Source organism: Echinops telfairi, unplaced genomic scaffold (genome assembly GCF_000313985.2).
Source record: "Echinops telfairi isolate 266 unplaced genomic scaffold, ASM31398v2 ScPeMD7_7424;HRSCAF=8462, whole genome shotgun sequence".
NCBI lineage: Eukaryota > Metazoa > Chordata > Mammalia > Afrosoricida > Tenrecidae > Echinops > Echinops telfairi.
Genome location: NW_022111324.1, coordinates 11223201 through 11232199, shown reverse-complemented (window position 1 = coordinate 11232199; position 8999 = coordinate 11223201).

Here is an 8999-nt window from a genome sequence, read left to right as displayed (position 1 = left end):
GGTTATATGTAGATCCTTGTGATAAATTCCTCCTTTCTACCCCTGCCCCCTTCCCTCCTGGTATCACCACTGTCACTTCTGGTCCTGAGGGGTTCATCTGTCCTAGATTCCCTGTGTTTCCAGTTCCCATCTGTACCACTGTGCATCCTCTGGTCTAACCAGGTTTGCAAGGTAGAATTGCTATCATTGTAGTTGGGGGGAGGAAGCGTTTAAGAACTAGAGGAAGGTTGTGAGTTTCAAAATAAAAGTCTTTTCTCTTTATATTAAAAAAAATGCTAAGGAGTCCTGAGACCAAAAACTTAAAGATTCGGTGTTAAGGGCATTGGTAGGTCATGTATAGGCCTTTTGGGGTTGGGCAACTTGAAATATAGTTTCATTCTTCAGTTCAGCACAGCTTAGCATAACCATTAGTTATTTAAGTGTTATTTTGACTGACAAATCCAAATTCCACATTTGATCCCAATTTAAGAGCCTACTTTCTCTGCAATAATTTCATTAACCATGCTGATTGTGTCTACTTCATCTCAGGCAGTGGGTTAAGCTTGGCACTTTTTAGCTGAATCATACAGAATTCCTGTTCTCATTATCACGGACACATCCATGGGTCGTTCTAATCCACAGCAGCAATGTCAATTACAGAGAGAAGCACAGGCTCTGATAGGAGTGGGCTACTAGTTGCTTAATCTATCTTGTGATGCCGGAGTCGGTTAGGAAGAGAAGATTTCTTTCTTTTGAGCCAAAGAACAACATAAAGCAGTGATACTCAAAATTTGGTGCATCTTAGAATTACCCTTAGGAGAAAGGGTTGATGATCTACTTTGTTGCACCCGGGGTGCCCATGATATGGAATCGATTCAAGGGCAAAATGGTGCAACAGAGTATTCTTACACTAGTCTTCAGAGATGTTACCTGTCTTTATAAAGGTATAATCTAAAACAGTGCTTCATAAGACCATTCATTGCATATGAATTAAATACATTCATTTAAATATTTTAAAACTCTACTCTCTCTACTGGTCCTGAGGGGTTCCTCTGTCCTAGATTCCCCGTATTTCTAGTTCCTATTTGTGCCAGTGTACATCCTCCGTTCCAGCTGGATATGTAAGGTAGAATTGGGATAGGTCTACATATAACCTCCTCCCTGGGGGATGGACAGAGGAGCAGTGGGTGAGGGAGACATCACATGGTGTAAGATATGATAAAATAATAATAATTTATAAATTATCAAGGGTTAAGGGGGAGGGAGGAGTGGAGAGGGAGGGGAAAAAATGAGGAGCTGACACCAAGGGATCAAGTAGAAAGCAGATGTTGTGAGAATGATGAAATCAACATATGTACTAATATGCTGGATACAAATGATGTATTTACAGATTGTGAAGAGTTGTATGAGCCCCTAATAAAATGATTATATAAAAAAAATAATGAATGTGAAACTCTGAATTCTGAAGATTATACCTACATACTTGTGGTAGTTACATAATCTGTTGTCAATTTGAGACTTGAAAGTGAATAGGGTGGAATTTAACCTGTCAATCAGGTCGCAGCTTGATGACCTCATTTGGAGACATTAAGGAGATAGATAGCTTGTTGGAGGCGGGACACACACACACACACACACTCCCTGGGAGACATTCCAGCTGAGAAGATACATGGAGCTGCATTACTGCCCTGAGTTGGAGAAGCCACGTAGAGACCGTCACTGGAGCCACAAGACTTTCTACTCACTGGCCTCGCTGCATGTGTTCATGAGTCTGAAGAGGATTTTATAGATTGGTATTGTACACATGGGCTAATATCAGACTTGTGGACTTGATCTGGACTGGGCTAGGATGTTTTCTCAATATTCAATTGCTCTTGTATAAAGCTCTTTCTTACACACACACACACACACACACACACCCTCTAAAAAATGTTAGTTTCATTTCTCTGCTATTGTTTGAAAGTTTTTCCAGTCAAAGGACCTGCATCTTGGTCAATAGAGGCACCTTCATTCAGAGGTCAGTTTTTTCCATACTGGATGTAATACAATGTAATGGTTCAAAGCACTAATCCCAAGTTTAGAATGTCTCATTTTAAACTAGGTTTGTTCTATCTCCTACTACCTAGATGTCCTTGGGCAGGTTACTTACAGATGTGCTTTCATGTAAAAATGAAAAAAAAATAAGTGCATTCTTATTCAAACGCAAACGTAGAATAAAATGCAATATGCAAATTGAGCTAACTAGCTTTCACATCTTAAAGGAGGTTCAAGAGGTTGGTGGAAAAAATCCATTATCTTTGAATTCCATTTTTTCCAAGAATTTTTCAAAGGCCCCTCATGTTATCTCAACATTCTCTCTATCCCTTTGGGTACCTTTTAAAACATAAGATAAATGCATCTTACTGAAATTATTTCAGGTTGTACATTCCTTCTGAAATCAAAGGCACATTTTGTCAACTAGATAGAGATAGAAAGGTGATAGAACTAATGGTTCACACAGGGAGGTTCATTCTTGTTGCAGAATTCCGTCTTGTTAAAATATAAATTGCTAAATCTGACTCAGTGTTTCAGATTCAGTACATAGGTAGGCAGTTCAGCTGGAGAATTTACATTTCTAATGAATTTTAAGGTGAGATGGAAACTGCTGGGCTGGGGATCACACTTTGGAAACCACTGGCATATGAAAAGAGGAGGTCAATAATGGTAGGTGAGGCAGGGGGCCTGCAAATTCCTAGAATAACCACAGATTACAAGAATTACTAGAATGTATTCTCTTGCAAACATATTTGCTATTAAAATGTTTTTGATTTACTAGTTTATTTTGTTTAAATCAGTGCTTATTTTTCCTTCTTTCTTGTATCTCCTTACTACTGAGTCCTTGCTGGCTTGTAATGCCCCACTCATGCTCTTAGGGCTCCTGGACCTTTAATCTTTAGCAGACTAGATAGCTCCATCTTCCTCCCAAGGAGCAGCTCTGACGTTAACTGCTGACCTGCTGAAAAGCTGCTCGGGGGTTGTCCTCGGCACCACTAGCACTAGTCTAGAAAATGCTTTTGTGCAAGTGATCTTTAAGAGGAGTAAATGCTTCATCATTTTTCCCATCAATAATTTCCATAGTGAGGAAACATAAACAGTAATTCAAGAAATTTGTAAAGACTCATTTTGAATAATACTATGCTTTAAAGACAATATTTTGATAATGTTTTCCATTAAAAAATCATTTGATTGGGGGCTCTTACAGCTCTTACACCATTCCAAATATCAATTGTATTAAGCATATTTATGCATATGTTGCCATCATCATTTCTAAACATTTACTTTCTTTTTAAAAGTGTTTTAATAAATCATTTTATTTGGGGGCTCTTACAACTCGTATAATAATCCACATATCAATTGTATCGAGCACATTTGTACATTCGTTGCTCTCACCATTCTCAAAACATTTGCTCTCTACTTAAGCCCCTGGCATCAGCTCCTCATTTTTCTCTCCTTCCACCACCCTCCCACTCTCGTGAACTCTTGATCATTTAGAAACTATTTTTATTTTCATATTTTACATCATCAAATCCCTCCAATCCAGCAATTGAAATCCCCCAAGAATAACTGTCCTGTCAAGGATGATCAATTTCAATACATCTCTGAAAGACATGCTACCTCCCAAGCACCTCACAAATTAAGGCTTTGTTCTTGGCAGTGCAAGAAACACACACTCCTTCTTGAAAATTGCAGCAGAGGAGGGAATGCTTTCTTTGGGTGTTTTCTGTGAACAGTTAGGCACTGTGAAGTAAAACAAATGACCCTTTAATTTCAAATAAATAATATTTTCAGATGCTGCCAAATAGACCTCAAAAGTTATCCACACCTCTACCATTGAGTACTTGCAGTGCCCATTCGAGAAAACTAGAAATTTGAAAGATAATAGTTACTACTGTCTGAGGTTTAACTTTCAAAACTCAATCCAGCAAAACAAAGAAATGAATGATGAGTAATGATTCCATTGCTTGCTAGCCAGGGAGTGGCCACCCAGTTGTCTGCGCCAACCCTCCTCAGCCTCATGACATGGGTTTCTTTCTTTGTTTTCTTTTTTTGTTGAATGACCAGTTCTGAAATCTCAAAATAAGATACTTTACAGTACTAGTCATTATTGGTTTCACTGATTAAGGAATTTTCCCCACAGGCACAACATTAGAATATGAGAAATGATGAGCTTACCTAATTGGAATTTTTAGATCTCGATTCTAGGACCTGGGTTGACCTGGGTGGGCCAGTCATGTGGTTTTTAATCAAATTACTTGACTTTGCTGGGCGCTGAAAGTGGACAAATATCTACATTTAAGAGGGGCTTCAAAAAATTCATGGAAAAATGGAATGAAAAGACAATAGACTTGCCCCACAAATTTTCAGAAGCCCCCTCATGCACCTCCATCACACCCTGCTTCCCTACAGCCTTGCAAAACAACATCCCAAGTTATCATTTGCTTTGCTCATATTTGGTTTCATAATCACATTCAATTTAAGACTTAGGATAGCAACTACCAAGAGATTGGATTAGTACACAGAGAAATAAATTTTCCAGGAGATCTTCAAAATTAATTGAAGCTACCAACACGCTTCTCTTTTAGTAGCATTTTTGTTTGTTTGTTTTTTTACTGGGAAGAGCCCCAAGTTGTGAAGAGCGTTATAAATGGAGCAGAGAAAAGCCCATCCACTTTCCCTGTCCACATTTCCAACACACAGCATCACTGAGCATCATAAAATGAATGCATCATGGCATATGGGGCCACTCCTATGCAGCAACTTAAAACAAAAATACAGACATGCATGGTCAACATTTTTGCGACTTTTATTAAATCCATGCAAAAATCGTTTTCTTTTCACCGTTGTTGATGCTACGAGGTGCCACTGAATCAGCTCTGCATCCGAGTGAGTGACCTCATGCACACCAGAACAATCCGCCGTCTGGTCTTGTGGCGTCCTCACAATCGTTATTCTTCAGCTCCTTGTCGCAACCACTGTGTCAATCCACCTCATCAAGTGTCTTCCTCTATTTTTTTTTAATCTTCCTCTTTTTAAATTACCCCTTTTCACCAAGCATGCTGTCCTTCTCCAGGAGCTGGTCTCTCCTGATACTCTGTCCAAAGTAGTTACCAAACATTAACCCGCACGCTGTGTCTGGTGAATGCAGAAATCAATGAGCAATATCCTTAATATCAATGTCATTGAAATATCACACACAAAGGAAATTTTGCTGAAGGTAATTAAAAAGTGGTTGCAGAAAACATTGATAGAGAACTGCCAGAAATTCAAGCTAATTCAGAAGAGGATGTGTATTGAGGTATATCATTGGTGACATCAGCTAGAACTTTGTTGAAACGGAGAACATGAGAAAGCTGTTTCCCTGTACTCTACTGATTATGCCATGGCAAAGAACAATGGTACATTGTCACGACAGGGCAATTCCGTAGTGCAACTTTGATGGCCTTTTCATCACCTATGCAGCTTTTTATATTTTAAAAACTTCTTTCTAGTAAGTGCTCATGATGTCTTGTGGATAACATCAGTTAGAAAGGGAATTCTGTAGCACCTAATTGAGCTCATATGGAACCTGTACATAGACCAAGAGGCAGAATAAGGGGACACTAAGTGAGTTAAAACTCAAAAATGTATGTGTCAGGTATATATTATTTCAATTTCAACATACTTATTCAATCTGTATCCTGAGCAAACAGTCGGAGAAACTGGACTTTGAGCAGAAGAATGGGGTATACCGATTACTGGAAGACTCATAACAATCTATGATATGCAGATAAGATAACCTTGCTTGCTGAAGGCGAAGCGGAATCGGAGCACTTGCTGGTGTCAAAACTACCACCTTTAGTGTGGATTATACCTGAAAATAAAAGCAAAACTCCTCACAACTGGATCAAAAAACGACATCGTGATAAATGAAGAAACAATAAAGTTGTCAAGGATTTTATTCTACTTTGATCCACAATGAATGCCCTGCAGCTTTCAAGAATCACATGGCGTGTTACATTGGACAAATCTGCTGCAAAAGACCTCTTTTAAGTGGTAATTGATATCAAACTTGTCACTTTGAGGACTGAGGTATGCTTGATCCAAGTCATGGCCTTTCCAATTGGCCCATGTGAATTTAAAATCTGGACAATGAATAAACAAGACTAAAGAAGAGTCCAGGCTTTTGAATTATGGTGTTGGAAGAATGTTGAATATACCATGAACTGCCTGATGAATGAACATATTTGTCTTGGAAAAAGTATAGCCAAAATTCTCCTTTAGAAGTGAGGATTATGAGACTTTTCTCCTGTGCTTTGGACATGTTATCTGGAGGGACCAATCTCTGGTCAAGGGCATCATGCCTTTTAAAGTAAAGAAGACCCTAAGCAAGATAGTTTTGACAACAGTGGCTGCAGCAATGAATGGCTCAAACATAGCAATGACTGAGTGGATGAGCCAGGACTAGACACTGTTTCTGTAGTACATAGGGTCCCTAGAAATTGGAACTATCTGAAGAACACCTCAGAACAACCATATAAGTGACACTCTTCTCAGGGCAGTACATGCATTAATTCATGGAATTTTGATAGCTTTGTTAGGCAGATATCATTATTATCCTCATTCAACAGATGAGGAAATCAAGGTGCAAAAAATACGGTACTTGTCTGAGGTAGTTAGTTTATTGTGCCAGCCTGGCAGATAAACACATGTGGGGTTAATTGAAGGGCGGAGGGATAAATGGCTCAGTGAGTCTCGCCTTTCTAGTTCTCGGGTCTCTTGCTTTCTGATGGTCAGACCAGGGTGCAGCTGCCTTAGCCAGTTCCCTGCTTCAACTGACAAGGCTCACTTCCTGCAAGACATCCCTGACGAGAAGCCACATGGACCTACCCCAATGCAGCCCTGGGTGCTGGGGCACCCTTGTGGAGACCCCTGCCAGCACTAAGATGTTTACACATTCACTGACTTGGCTTTCCTCCTGCAGTTGGCATCATTGTGTGTGTTTTGTGAGATGGAGGAGGACTTTGTGGATTGGTGTTGGACATATGAGTTAATGAGTTAATGTTGGACTTGGCTTGGGCAGCACTGGGTTTGGATGTTTTATTGATGAGCACTTAACCTTTATATAAAACTCTCTCATATACATGAGTTTCTGTGGATTTGTTTCTCTAAAGTACCCAGACTAACACATTGTTCAAGGTCACTCAACTACTAAGTAGTAGAGCCAAACTTGATCTTAGGCAAACCACTCCAGAGCTGCATTTGGAACCATGCATTCTTTCCCACCTTTATTTTCATCTATTTTTCTTTTTACCGTGCTTATTGTAGAAGAAATCAAACATATGACAGAAGAGAAATTACGATAAACCTGCATATACCAAAACTACCTGTCTTGATTATAATCATATATGACCAAATATGCTTTATTTCTACACTCCTTACATACCTTCTTTTACTATAACTTTAAAAATGAATTTCATAAATATTTTGGCATGTATCTCTAGAAGATCTCTACCAATAGCTTCACACATTAAAAATTCTCCTTAATATGATTTTTTAAATTCTAGCCAGTTTTCAAATATTATTGCATAAAAAACAAGTTTGAATGTGACATTATTAAATGTAGAACAGAACCAGGACATATATGTATACACACAAATACATAAAATGTTTTCCCCTTCAGTAATTGCTACAGGCATTATTCTGGGAAAACACACTGCTTCAGTATAAATTATTACATATCTTAGTGAATTTGAAAGCCCATTTACTGTATTAATGCTAAGTACTTTGGTTTGTACTAAGGGACAATTATTTTAAGACCATGGCTTTTCGTTGTTGCTTTGTTTTTTTCCTGTGCAGTTTTACATGTATCCTGTTTCGGCAGGGATGATACTGGTGACTAGCCAAAGAGAAGCAATAGAGTATATTTATCTTGCCTGAAGATACTAAGCATGCATGCAGTATGTAAAGTACTTGACTATATATATTTTTTGACTTTTTAAATTAAAGACTTGTTCTTAAAATTTTTTCACTTGATTTGTCACCAGTTTGCTCACATTAGAATTTAAAGCACTCATATATTCACCTGGTTAATGCTTCTTAAATCTCTTTCAAATCTTATATTCTTCTTCCCTTTTTTCCATCCTTGCCATATATGAGAATGAGTCAAAAGTATTGCTATAAATCAAAGAAAACTTTACTAAATATAAATATGAAAATATGAAGCTATTGTTATTCAACATATCCTCCACTAAGGTCCATACACCACTGAAAGTAGAGTTTCAATCTCTTTAATCCTTCTGCCCAAAAAACCTGTCTGTGTAATTTATACAACATCAAAAAATCTCTGTCATTCTTTTTTTCCCCCTGATATTCTATTTTCAGCCAAAATTTATTTGACATCAGCAATGGCATCCATCATTCCATATCCTCTTCTGAATTTAGCTTGAATTCTTGGCAGTTCCTTGCTGATGTACTGCAGAAACTGTTTTTGAATTATCTTCAGCAACATTTTACTTGTAGGTTATATCTATATCTATATATGCAGATATATAAAGCATTTTATTAGGGGCTCACACAACTCTTATCCCATCCATGCCTACATCAATTGTGTAAAGCACATTTGTACATTCGTTGCCCTCATCATTCTCAAGATATTTGCTCTGCACTTAAGCCCTTGGCATCAGCTCCTCATTTCCCCCCTTCCCAATCTCTGGCATTCTCAAGGCACTCAAATCATTTCTCTTTTAAAAGTTCTTTGAGTTTGGACAAAAATAAGTCTGAAAGGACACCATTAGTGCAACCAAGTGTAGGGAGTGAGGGTTCTTAACAAAATTCTCCTAGGACAGCTCTTGCTACCCTTGAAAAATAAGACGGTGCATTGTTATGATGGGGAAAAAATTCCTGGTGCAACTTCTCTGGTCTTTTTTTTTCACAATGTGGCTTTACATTGTCTAAAACTGTCTTCCTGGTAAGTCCACGTGATTGTTTTGTGGCACTCAAAA